This window comes from Orcinus orca, chromosome 13, assembly GCF_937001465.1.
Source record: "Orcinus orca chromosome 13, mOrcOrc1.1, whole genome shotgun sequence".
Taxonomy (NCBI): domain Eukaryota; kingdom Metazoa; phylum Chordata; class Mammalia; order Artiodactyla; family Delphinidae; genus Orcinus; species Orcinus orca.
In genome coordinates, this window is record NC_064571.1 from 60055937 (window position 1) to 60068855 (window position 12919).

The 12919-nt window shown below is 41.8% G+C and overlaps 1 long non-coding RNA gene across 1 annotated transcript in view; it reads right to left on the reverse strand.

The window, feature by feature from the left end:
• Positions 1-760: 760 nt before the first annotated feature.
• LOC125960792 (uncharacterized) overlaps positions 761-12919 on the reverse strand; it is a 143838-nt gene continuing 131679 nt past the window's right edge. Inside the window, exon 7 of the long non-coding RNA XR_007470801.1 lies at positions 761-8313. This is a non-coding gene — a long non-coding RNA (uncharacterized LOC125960792). The remainder of the gene's footprint in view (positions 8314-12919) is intronic.

Below are 12919 nucleotides of genomic sequence, written 5' to 3' on the forward strand. Positions count from 1 at the left end.
CCTGAGGAAAACTCCTCTCCAAATGATCGCTGACTCCTGTTTTGGCAGCGGGAAGGGTGGAGTGGAGACTGCACTGTGGGCGTTGCCATCTTTGAGAAGGGAATGAAAACAGATCATCAAACTCAGGGTGGCTATTCGAATCCTACTGGGCTTTACTTTGAGCCAACCAGCCACTTTCTATTTCACTTAGACCTCAAGTAACACAGGTCCCTGATCTCCCTATGCTCTTCAATTCCATCTTCCCATGAGACCACCGGTGTTCACAGAGCGGAGATCGTCATCTGACCAGGCAGCAGCCCAGCATGGAGACGTAGGACCAGGCTCACGTTGGCGAGTCAGGTGTCCTACATGACTCAAGATTGTTACCGAGCAAGGGCTGGCTGCCCCAGGCGCACAGAAGCCAATATTACGGCATTAGCTTTTGAGAAAAGGAAGAGCTTTATTGTGAGATTGACCTGCAAGGAAACTGGAGACAAAGTTCTCAAACCTGTCTCCCTATCCAGGCTTCAGGGCAAAATTTAAGGAGTTAGGGGAATTTCAAACTTGGAAGCTGATTGGCTAGTCTTGAATTAGTCCATATAAGCTACTTACGGTGCAGGAGGCCAGATTTTCCTTATTGAAGGACTTCTTGCTTCGTAAAGGGCTCCGGTGGCAACACTTCTATTCTTTGAGTTCTGTGGACTGAAGATCCTAGGTTCTGGGGTCATCCTGGAGAGGTGGGTTCGCGTCTTGCACATGCGCAGTGCTGCCTCTGTAAAGCAACTCAAGGTTTGATTAATCAACCTAGTTACAGAGGCAAAACCAGTTTAAGCTGGTGCTGTTTCAATTTGATTAATCAACGCTCTGTTTAAGGAGGCAAAACTAGCTGAAGCTGATCAATGTTTTACGTGCTGTTTCAATATCAGAATTGCTGGGAAGCTATGTTCCCTTACCCCACCCTCCCTTAAGCTGCCTGATGACTAAGATTCATTTTATTCCTTTATGCCAAACCTTTCAAGCCTTCATCCTTAAAAAAAAAAAAAGTATAAATGCTCTTAGGAGGAGATCAATCATGTTTTATCATTCACTTACCCCTGGTGGCTAAGTTTCCAAATTTTTTCTGACAGCGGGAATTCTGATGGGGGAAGAAAAGTTAGACTGGAGAGGGTGAGAAGGGGCTGTCCCTAAAGGAAAACACATGATTAAGGACAATGAAAGTAAACTCCGCTGGAGAACCTTATTCATAATTTGGCCTGGAACTGACCTTGCTTAGTCCAACCTAATTTGTACCAACTACTTGGATGATGGATCAACTTTATAGAAATTAGTCTTTGATAAGATTGAGGAAAATCAATCAGCTGAAGAACTTGAAAATTGTAGAGAGCAATATACAGGCTTAATTTTAAAAGTGTTTCTGAGCTGCCTAACAATGTATCAATTAATGGGAGAGATTGTGCCATTCCTTCCCCAGGAAATATTTAAACAGTCTCATTTGTTTCAGACAATGGTGCTGACAGGGCTTTTTGGCCTTGGGGAGGTGTGGAACTAAATCAAGCTGGAGGTCCAATCCAGCTCTGAGGTTCTCCTGTTCACTCAGCTATCTCATGGAGACTCCTGATTCTGACCTAAGGAGCTGAAGTCAATGTGACATTGAAACAGCCAAGCAGGCACACAGGTGCCCTCAATTAACAGGATTAGGACCTCAGGCCACAACTCTTCTGTATCTCTTTGAACTGCCTCGTGTCCAAAGAAGGGACTCTACACTTATCTGGCCTGGACATCAGAGATCCTGCAGTCGAGGTCACTGTGCAGGATCCCTGGCTCTGGAAACAGCCTTGCTCTGAGCTGCCCAAAGCCCACAGGATAGAAGGTGGTAACTTTAGGGGGTGCCTCTTGCATTTCTCGACCATGAAACCAAATGCTCAGAAGGGTGCTTCCAGCTGAAGCTGGAACCAAGTCAAGGAAGGGAATGACAAGTTGGGGTCAGATACGGAAACTAGGCAGAATCCAGATTTGCTCATAACTAAGGTTAAGGGTGGAGCCTTGGTTCAGAAACTTAACAAAAAAAGCATGGTGCCATGGAAAGAGCAAGTACTTTGGAAGCAAACAGACTTGCATTCAAATCCCAGTTCTACTGCAAGATCTTCAGGAATTTCTTTGTTTTATGAGCCTCCATTTTCCTCATAGGTAAAAAGAGGCTAATAGTTTTTTCTTTGAGAAATTACATGAGAATTAAATTAGATAGAATATGGCAGGGCAGGGAGCTAGGCTCAGAATGGGCATTCTATAAATATAAATTATCCTGCTCCCTACCCCTTGGCCCAGTGACTGCAGATTAGAATCAACTGGAAAATTTTTAACCCATTCCTATGCCTGAGTCTCCCCTACCCCAGAGGTTCTGATGTAATTGACAAGATGCAGTCATCAAAATTTTCAAATGTTTTTAAAATCTTTCCAGGAGATTCTAATATGTTCCTAAGAGTGAGAACCACTGTCCAAGCATATCAGAATGAGTATCACCCTTGGATTTGAGATGTTCTATTATGGTTTAGGCAAATATTTTCTTCTCTGAGGCTTAATTTCTTTATTATTTTAAGAAGGGGAATAATATTCTGATTTTATAAGATTGTTTTGAATATATCATGAGAGATATTTAATAAAGCTCCTAAAAGAAGGAACTGACAATTAGTAGATGTTCAATGAATATTCATTTTTCTCTTTCTTTCTTGTTATTCGTCAGAGAACACACTTGGCCAAAATATTAATAAAATAAATAAGGACAACAGACACGAGATACTGCCAATCAGGCAGTTTTGAAGTTAAGATAATTACTGTCTACCTCAGGCAAAACTTTCTTACCTATCTTGTGGTGGAACATGAGGTTAAATCCTAGGATAGGGATGACAAATACGGTGCCCATTTACCCCAGTCTTCCCTGCCATGCTCACGGCAGACGTAACTAATCAATTACAGTACTCTTTCCTATTGGGCCCTGATGAGGCCACAAAGTCCTTTACTATACAGCTCTCTCAGGCCTATGCGAACAATTAATCAGAGCTAGTACATGTCTTGAAACAAATCTGCCATCCTTATTTTAGGTCAGGGCTGCCTTAAGCCTACAAATGTGGCATATTTCAGAGATGATCAAGTGGGTTCCCTGGTCAGAAGGGAGTGTGTGGCCAGAGATAGAAGCAGACCCTGAGAGCACCCAGCTTTATGCAATCTGATAAGCAAATTAAGCTACTCGAAACGAAAGAGCCAACCCTACACGCTGCCTGGTGCACTCAAGGGGTCGCTACCTCCCACAACTTCCAGAAAGAGTTATCAGATTGTTTTCCCAAAGCCAGATTATTTCTTGGACTTAGGAAATGTGAAAGGAACTCTGGCAGGGTTTCTCCCCTAAGGTGATAGGCAAAGGCTCTGATGAGAAACCCCAAGGAAGCTCAAGTCAGTGGGTGAAGGCCTGACCTTGATGCCTACAGGCTTGTCACAGCTGAGACCTCGTGAATGCCAAGGCTGGAGGACTGGTGCAAATGGCTGGGACCCTCGCCTGCTGTGCCTGCCCAAGGACAGCCAACACTTCGGCAATGGAAGCTTCTGCTAATACTCCTTATGACTGACTGACGCCTTTGAAGGCCATCAGTGTGTTCACTTGTTACAGAGCAGCGTTAGCCCGTGCTGGGCAACATCAGGAAGGCTTTGAGCTGATTTCACAGCAAGCACAGGTTATCATTCTAATAGCCTGTTAAAAGTCTTCTGCTTGGGCCGCATAGCACAGGGAGATCAGCTCTGTGCTCTGTGACCACCTAGAGGGGTGGGATAGGGAGGGTGGGAGATGCAAGAGGGAGGGGATATGGGGATATATGTATACATATAGTTGATTCACTTTGTTATACAGTGGAAACTAACACAACATTGTAAAGCAATTATACTCCAATAAAGATGTTATAATTAATTAATTAAATAAATCCTTAAAAAAAAGTCTTCTGCTTGGGACTTTAAATAAAATTGTAACTTGCTCCACTCCATCGTTCCCTTTCTCTTTTTTAAAGACTCGGTGCTTTTCTCTGTAAAAATTTAGGAACAGGACTTCCCTGGTGACGCAGTGGTGAAGAATCCACCTGCCAATGCAGGGGACACAGGTTCATTCCCTGGTCCGGGAAGATCCCACATGCCACAGAGCAACTAAGCCCGGGCGCCGCAACAACTGAAGCTCGCGCACTCCAGGGCCCACAAGCCGCAACTACTGAGCCCGCGTGTTGCTACTGAAGCCCACGTTCCTAGAGCAGACTATCTGTCTGACCATTGATAGATACATGATAGAGCCCGTGCTCCACAACAAGAGAAGCCACCGCAATGAGAAGACCTCACACTGCAACAAAGAGTAGCCCCAGCTCACCACAACTAGAGAAAGCCTGTGCACAGCAACAAAGACCCAACACAGCCAAAAAAAAAAAAAAAAAAATTTAGGAACAGGAATTAAGAAATAGAACTACTGCAAATGGAGTAAATGGTTTTGTTCACTTGGGTTTTATCCCTTCAAAATGTGTTGCCTGCTCCCTCTACTTCCCTTCCCAGCATGGAGAACTCAGCACAGCAACTGAAATCACAGGATGGTGAGGGGGTTGAGGAAGCCATGCAGAGGCATGGATGCAGGGCAGGAGGGGGTGAGACACAGGGTAAAGAGGCAGGATGTGGAGGTGGTGGGCGGAAGAGACAGCGGGCGTGGTTGGGAGATTGAGCCAATAAGTAAATATACTAGGATAATAGGAGCCAAAATTCTCATTGCCAGAGAAGGTATTTACAAACATTGAAACAGGAAGTCTAGAAAACCATGAGGGTTTGGATTGAAACCACAGTATCAGTATGAACTTAGCTTTTATTATTATGTGTGTTGGTGTGTGTAAATATATACATACACACAGATAAATACAGAAATAGTTACAGATGTATATGTGTGTATGTATATATACATATATTAACACACATATATATCTCATATATATGTGTGTGTGTACGTATGTGTGTGTGTGTGTGTGTGTGTGTGTATTTCCTATGTCTGTCCACGGAGTGAATGAGCCTAAAAGCAATGACACCCCAGTAGCAATTAAAACATTGAGTGCCCAAATCTTGGTCTCTGAATATACCCTTTATTAAAGGAAACCAGAGGTCCTTGGGAAAATGGCTGATTCCAGGCCTAGAACAGGGAAAGTACAAGTTGAACCTGAAACATCATCTTATGCCAGAAAATAAGGAAGTGCTTAACAAACAATGGGGACATGCAATAACATGGATGAATCGCAAAAACGCAAAAACGTTATGCTGAGTGAAAGAATTGTTACACAAAAGACATATTGTATTATTCTAACTACATGAAGTTCTAGGATGGATATCTATGATGGAAAAAAATCAGAGCAGTGATTGTCTGGTGGGGGAGTGGTGCGGAGGCAGGGAAGTACCCCAGGGCGGAGGCATGAGGGAACTCGCAGGTACAGTAAAGTTCTCTCTGGACAGAAGTTTGAGTTATGCAGATGCACACATTAGTTAAAACTCATCAAATGGTTCACCTAAGATTTGTGCATTTCCTGTGTGTAAATTTTACCTCACAGGAAAGAAAATGAACTATAAATAAATATTAAACTATAGTTGTTGATATGTATACTGAAGCATTTAGGGAAAAATGTACTGATTGATGTCAGCAAATTACTTTGAAATGTGTCCCCAAAAATGAAGTGGATCAATGGGTGCATAGAGAAATAAGTAGATTTGTAATAAAGCAAGTATAGTAAAATGTTAACTGTACAATCCAATGATAGATACATGTGTTCCCCGTAGATTTCTTTTATCTGTTCTGTATGTTTAAAAATTCCCATAATAAAGTGTTGGAAAATGTTTTAAACCTTGCCATGGACTAAAAGTAAGAGTGGAATGAGCTTATTAAGGTGAAACAGCATAAGGCAAAGAGCAACCAACTGAGAAGCCCAGACAAATTGCACTGGAGTGTTTCTCCCAAGAGCGTGTCCTAAAAGAAATGAGATATAGGAACATCTATGGGTCAGTTCTTCCCATCATCCCTAATGTTGAGATCATTCAGAATGACTATCCGTCTGACCATTGACAGAATACTCTAAACCAACAAATCAACCTAATCATTTTTACTTTCTCTTCTTCTGAAAGTGTTACCAGTTCATCAAATTGCATGAAAACACCGTGTTTGGATATAACTGAATGTCCTTTCATTCCTATTCTAGATCAGTAGTTATCTACTGGGATTGTGTCTCAGATTTTAATATATCATTTTTTGCTATTTTAATATATCATTTTATGCATGATATACTATATGTAATGTTCTCCTAGCTGCTTTTTGCCTGTTATACCCCTGGACAGCTTTCCATGTCAATACATATAAATTACATCATCTGTAAATGGAAACATGATAATTGTGAAGACAAATTTAGTTAATATTTATAAATAACTTAGAGCAATGTCTGGCACATAGTAATTGCTTAACTAAGATTAGCTATTTTTATTTCATTGTAAAGATGTTTCATGATTTGAATAATTTATTGATGGGCAGGTTACTGTTAGTTTTCCCCAACTACAAATAATGTGGAATTAAACAATCTTAAGCATATGTCTTGATATGTATAAATATTACTAGGATAAATTCCTAGAAGTGGAAGTTCTGGGTCACAGAGAATGCACCCTGTACCAATTATATATCTATTGTCTCTCAGCCAAACCCCATCCTCCCACACTTTTTTTTTCCCACCCTGGGGTAGGAATCTGTAAATTCCCTTTCCCAGACTGCCTTACAAGCTGGCTTCTTTTGGGTTTCCAGGAAGATATTGCTAAATCAACCTCCAAAATGGTTGCATCAGTTTGAATTCCCACCAACAGTGTATCAAAGGGTCTCTTTCCCTACTTAAGGAATTTTTAAACAAGAAAAAAATATAGCTAAAGGGCCCCAATCTAGACCTCCTAAGTAAGAATCTTCAAGGGTAGGGCCCAGGCATCTGTGTTTTCTAAGAGCATCACAAGTGATTCCAATGCACAGCCAGACAGGAACCATTGTTCTAGATCTTTGATTCTCAAAGTGTGTCCCTGGACCAGCAGTGTGGGCACCACCTGGGAGTTTGTTAGAAATACAGAATCTCAGGAGCTGCATCTTAACAAGATCCCCAAGGGATTCAAATGCATATTAAGGCTTGAGAAACACTGCTCTATAAAGGATGCTATCAGATGAGCAGCAATAGATCCAGTTCTTGTGGGGCCTAAAGCTTATACAATTTGGGGGCCCTTTTTACTGAAAGAAATTCAAAATCACAGACAAGAACTGAGCACAGATTGAACATTTGTTTACAATGAAGTAAGAAATCATAATAAAATACTAATTTCTAAAACTGAAAAATTCCACAAACATCACAAAATCCAGGGGGGAAAAATGACAAAACATGTTTCCTAATGAGCTGCCTAAAATACATGTATAATATTTTTCTAAATCTGTAGTCATCTCTTTATATGATAAGCCACTTTTTTCTGCAGTCTTTCTATAAGGAGGTGAGAAAGATAATTCAGTCTAGCAGAAATTTGTTTTTTCATTATTGATAATTTAGAAAAGTTTTTTCCAACTTCCAACTCATTACAGTGTCATGTAACATTTTTAGAGTTTTGTCAAATTTGCACTAAGCTTATCCAGTTTCCTTCACCTATGACCTAAAAGAGTCATGGTATTTCAGGCTTCTTGAGCAGTGGCTAATTTTATTTTTTTTATTTTTTGCTGTACGCGGGCCTCTCACTGTTGTGGCCTCTTCTGTTGCGAAGCACAGGCTCCGGACGCGCAGGCTCAGCGGCCATGGCTCACGGGCCCAGCTGCTCCGCAGCATGTGGGATCCTCCCGGACCGGGGCACGAACCCGTGTCCCCTGCATCGGCAGGCGGACTCCCAACCACTGCACCACGAGGGAAGCCCATCAGTGGCTAATTTTAAATACCCTTTGACACAATGACCAACTCATTAACTTTTCTGTAGTCCATGTCCTCATGCAGACCATTACTTTCCTCCTCCTGTTCTTCTTTTCTTTGTCCTGGAATGTCCCAAATTACATAAATTTTCTCTCTCTTCTGTTATTGTTTTATCGATATTTTCCTTGCTGTTGTGATCCTGTTTCTTGTCTTTATGACTCTGGCCATCAGAGTTTTTAGCTTCTGTTGTGATAAGAGAGTTTTCAACATTCTGAAGTCTCTGCTACTCTCCTTTCTTTTAGTTGAGATCATCAGTTTCCAATAGGATACATCCTTCCTTTCCTCTTTGAGTTTTAGTGTATGAACCATTCTGAAAATAGATACAAAATTAATCTGAAATTAAGGCATGCCCAAGAGCAAGTCAAATACATTTCTAAAGTGTGTCTACAATATATTAAGCTGTGTAATAGTATAATCGAACTACTCTTATTCTCCATCTATCACCTTACTGAGCAATATAGGCGTTCTATAGAACCCTTGTTTCTTGAGGACTTTTTAATGCATTGTGTCAATACTGCATGCTGTTTCATCTAAAACCAGCACAATTCATCTTGACAAGATGTGTCAGATATGCTAAGACTTATTTTGAGATGCATAAAACCTACAAAATCACAGACTTACTGCTTATAGTACTGTACTTAGCAGTACTTACTGTTTATAGTACTTAAAGTTTTTTGCTCCTACAAACACAGGCATTCTGGAAAATTCTATTTCAAGCACATATAATAAAAAAATAGAGAAAAGAGTGTGTTTATAATTGTATATGCTACATTATTAAGTATATTCCTGATGGAAGAACATTTCCATTTTGTTTAGGCATCACTGAGAACTGAAACCTCCATTTATAACTTTATGTGTCAGACAACTGGAAGAATTTTCAACAGACTAGCTTCTGGCTCTGTACATTTCACACTTGTCTCTCTCCCAATCCCCACATGCTTCCAGTGCCAAGAGTTGTAGGATAAGTTCATTCCATGGCGCCATGTGTGCCTTGCACCTTCATGCCACACTGGTGAGGGAGCATGCATTGATATAACGCATTAAAAAGTCCTGAAGAAACAAGGCTTCTAGTGGCAGAACTCCTATATCCATCAGTAAGGTGACGGACGTAGTAGAAGAGTAATTTGATTGTATTCTTATGTAGCTCAAAATGTTATAGACACAATTTAGAAATGTATTTGACTTGCTCTTGTGTGTGCTGGATGGCATGAAATATTCTTGGAAGCCATACCTAGATTAGAATGACTAGTAACAAGGTAACTCTACACAAAAGTAACTCTAGACTACATAGAAATGTATCATTAATATCCTCAACACAATTTCCCTTTATCTGAATCCCAAAAATGCCCACAGCCGTTTCAAGGCCACCCCACACCTGGGGAATTATAATGAAGGGAGAGAGGGAGTAAAAAGAGACAGCTGTCGTAACCAATTTCAGTTAAAATATTTTACTTTTGGAACTTTACAAAAATATACGACCATGTGAAAGATCTTATGGGGCCCTTCCCAGGGCTTCCGAAAAGAGCTGTGCAAGCAAAGATCCCTGAAACTTAAGCTTCATTACGTTCACAATCTGTCCCTACAGAGCAGCATGTAGGATCAAAATGATAAAGCAGAGAACTATCTTCAGAGATCCCTAGGAGAACCCTCTTGATATGAAGATGGAGAAGCTGAGGCCCTCAGAGGTTGTGTGACTCCCCCAGGATCACCCACTGGGTTAGTATCAGAGCTGGGACCGGACTCTTGACTCTAAAGTCCAGTGCTTTTCTCTAGAGTGCTTCTAGCTTTGTGGGTTTTCCCATTAAGACCTTTAGGCTTTGAGAGCTAAATTTAAATGTGTACGGAAGGAAATAAAGTATTAGAAGAGGTATCCCTCCAGATTTCATTTAGGCAAAGTGCCAAAAAAATACCCTTTACTCCTGTGACCAGTTTGACAGCCTCTCACAAAGTACTTGCCAACAGAGATTTTTTGCTGATCCACTGAATCTTACATGGCAAAGAAAATAATCCTTTCTATAAGTCACAACACACGTGTTGATGAGATGTGGTTTGATACCAAAACAGGCATTCTCTACCCCAAAGAAGGAAGGATTACCTAATGCTAATACTAATGCTGATGTTATCCTGTTACAAGGGTCTCGTGCTGTGGCTGTATTCTGATTTGTGCCTCGAGATAAAGATTTAATATCCCTCATTTAAATTATAGTATCTATTGGGTCTTTATGGGCTGCCCCATGTTCCTATACTAACATTTCAATGCAGTCATTTCTACCCCAAAGATTTATTTCGTCTGACAATTCAAACACATCCCACAATTAACTCAAATATCAGCTCTCTGGGCCGTATTCTATTGTCCTCATGCATGCAACAGTCATTTATTGGATGCCCCTGCTGTGCTGGGTGCTGTAATAGGGGAAATAGGAAAGGCATGTGACATTGAAGAGGGACTACAAAGGTGAAAGACACAAGATGTTTGCCCTCGCGGAGCTCCTAGACAAGAGGGAGAAACAGATACCTGGCCCCGCTGGTTGCAATGCAATAGGATAGAATCTGAGAGCACAGAAGAAGGGAACTGTTACTGAATCGGGGAGAAGGAAATTCAAGAAGACTTTGGAGAGCTGACCTTTGAGTTAATTCTCAAAATAAAATGTTCACCAGAGAGAGAAGAGGAAAGGCATTAGAAGTGGAAGGGCCAAACTGTGCAAAGGTTTGGAGATGTGTTGGAGAATATTTAAGAGACAACTAAACCTTTATTTAAGCTACCACCTAGAAGCCTGGGGGCAGGGAGGGTGATAGCAGGAAAAAAAACTGAAATGCAAAGAGTGTCATACCTGCCTGCTAAGTCTCTGTGGACTTGCTTCTGCAGGAAAGGGTAAGCTTTTAGGCAGCGTGGTGACATAATCAGACCTGGGTTTAGGAAAGCCAAGTATAGGAGGCACGGACTTAAAATGCTGTGTGTGGCAAAGGTCCAGGCAAGAAATAAAGAACCTGTACTAGGAAATTCCCAATGACTAGGATGACGGCATCCACTGGATATCAAGAGATATCTTCCGAAAATCATCTCATTGTAAAGGTCTATAACTAGAATTGTCAGGGCTGCATAACCGGACTAGAGCCCTCCCCATTGTCTTTCATATAGCAAGCAGTCATTTACAACATAAAGTTCCCAGATCATTTCTCTAAGTAAATGAGAAGTGTCCCAGGATGACCTGTGTCTGACCATTCTCACCTGTTCAAGCCTGATGACATCACATACTGTTCACTCTTTTTTCTTCTTTTTCTTTTTTTTTCATTTGGGGCTGGATCTAGATAGGCCAATAAGTCTGATCCGTAGAGAAAACAAACATGTACGAGGCTTGGGACCTGAGTCTCAAAGCTCCTCCCTTCTAGGTCAGACAGGAAAACACAGAAATGCACTGGCCCGGTGGGAATGAAATGATCAGTTTATTACTAGGCCAGCAAGCACCCAATAACCCCCCAAAGGCAGAGTTCACTGGTGAAAGCTAAACTGAAGAAAAAAAGATTAAACTTTAAGATAAACGGGGCTTTTGCTCCCCTCCCAAATCTATACCTTGGAGCCAGAACACTCCGGCATATCTATGATAAATGGGCCCTCAGAACGGACTGCAAGTCCACTGAATCATTGGGATGGATGTGTTCTGTGGTGGGCAGCAGGACAAAGGGAGAGTATCTACCTCTTCCCCATGAGCAGCCCTGCTCAGGGGCTCTTTCAAGAGAGAGGGAGAGGAAGAGACACCTCAGCACTTGTGTCTAGGCAGTGTGAGCCAAAGGAAGTCAAGGGCCTTGCCTTAAACACAGTTATCCTTGCCAGTCAAATGCAGTCAAGGAATTCTGCAGATTCTGACCAATCAGAGTAATCAGAAGGTCCCAGTAAAAGGATGGAGAGAGACAGAAACACCCTCCCCACGTAGTGAGAGGGGCAGATATGTTTGGTGGAAGGCAGAAGTCGCCAAATAGGATATAGAATGCCCAGTGAATTTGGATTTCAGATAAACAGCAGATAATCTCATAGTATAGGTATATCCCAAATATGGCATGGGACAATGCACTAAAAAAATGTATTCATTGTTTATCTGAAATCCAAATGAACTGGGCATCCCATACTTTATTTGAGAAATCTGACACTGCTAGTAGAAGAATCTTCCTCCATGGCCTAGATGTTCATATCCCCACATCTAAATTAGAATCTCAGGGTTCCAGAAATGGAGAACTTAAAAATCACCCAGTCCCTCAGCTTAAATGTATCCATGATGGGAGTAAGGAGACCCAGAAAACTGCAATAGCTTGGCCCAAAGTCACACTTCTAATTAATGGCAGACCAGGGCATAAACTACATCTGCAGATCCTACTGCAATGCTCTTTCCCCTCTGCCACCCTCAGCCCCTTTGTCCCTTGGCTCACTAGCTCCTGAATTACATGAAAATTCCCTAAGGGCAAAGAGAATTATTTTTTAATACCTTCTCCCAATGCCTAACACAATGCTTTATGAGCCCTGGCAGCAAAATCTATATTGTGGAGTGGCATGCCATGGGGCCAAATTACCTGGATGACGGCCACCTCTCTCCACTCCACTCACACCTGTGTCCTCTGCTGCTGAACCCATTTGGGGGGCGTTGCTAGGAGGCTGACACAGCCTCCAGCCAGGTGTGAAAATTGTCTCAGCCCTCCTGAGAGGCCGTGAAGTATGACTTTCTGAATAACACACAGCCTTTGGGAGGGATCCTCTCTGCGGAGGTAATGGGTTCAAGGAAAACACAGCTGAGACCTGCGAGCTTCTGTGAAAGGCAGTCGTGTTTTAATCAGAATTTTCAGCTTCCTCCACAGCAAACCTTTGACCAGAGCTGCCAGCAAAGAGCCAGCTGGACCTGTAGGATTTCCTTCTCTCCTTTCCCTTG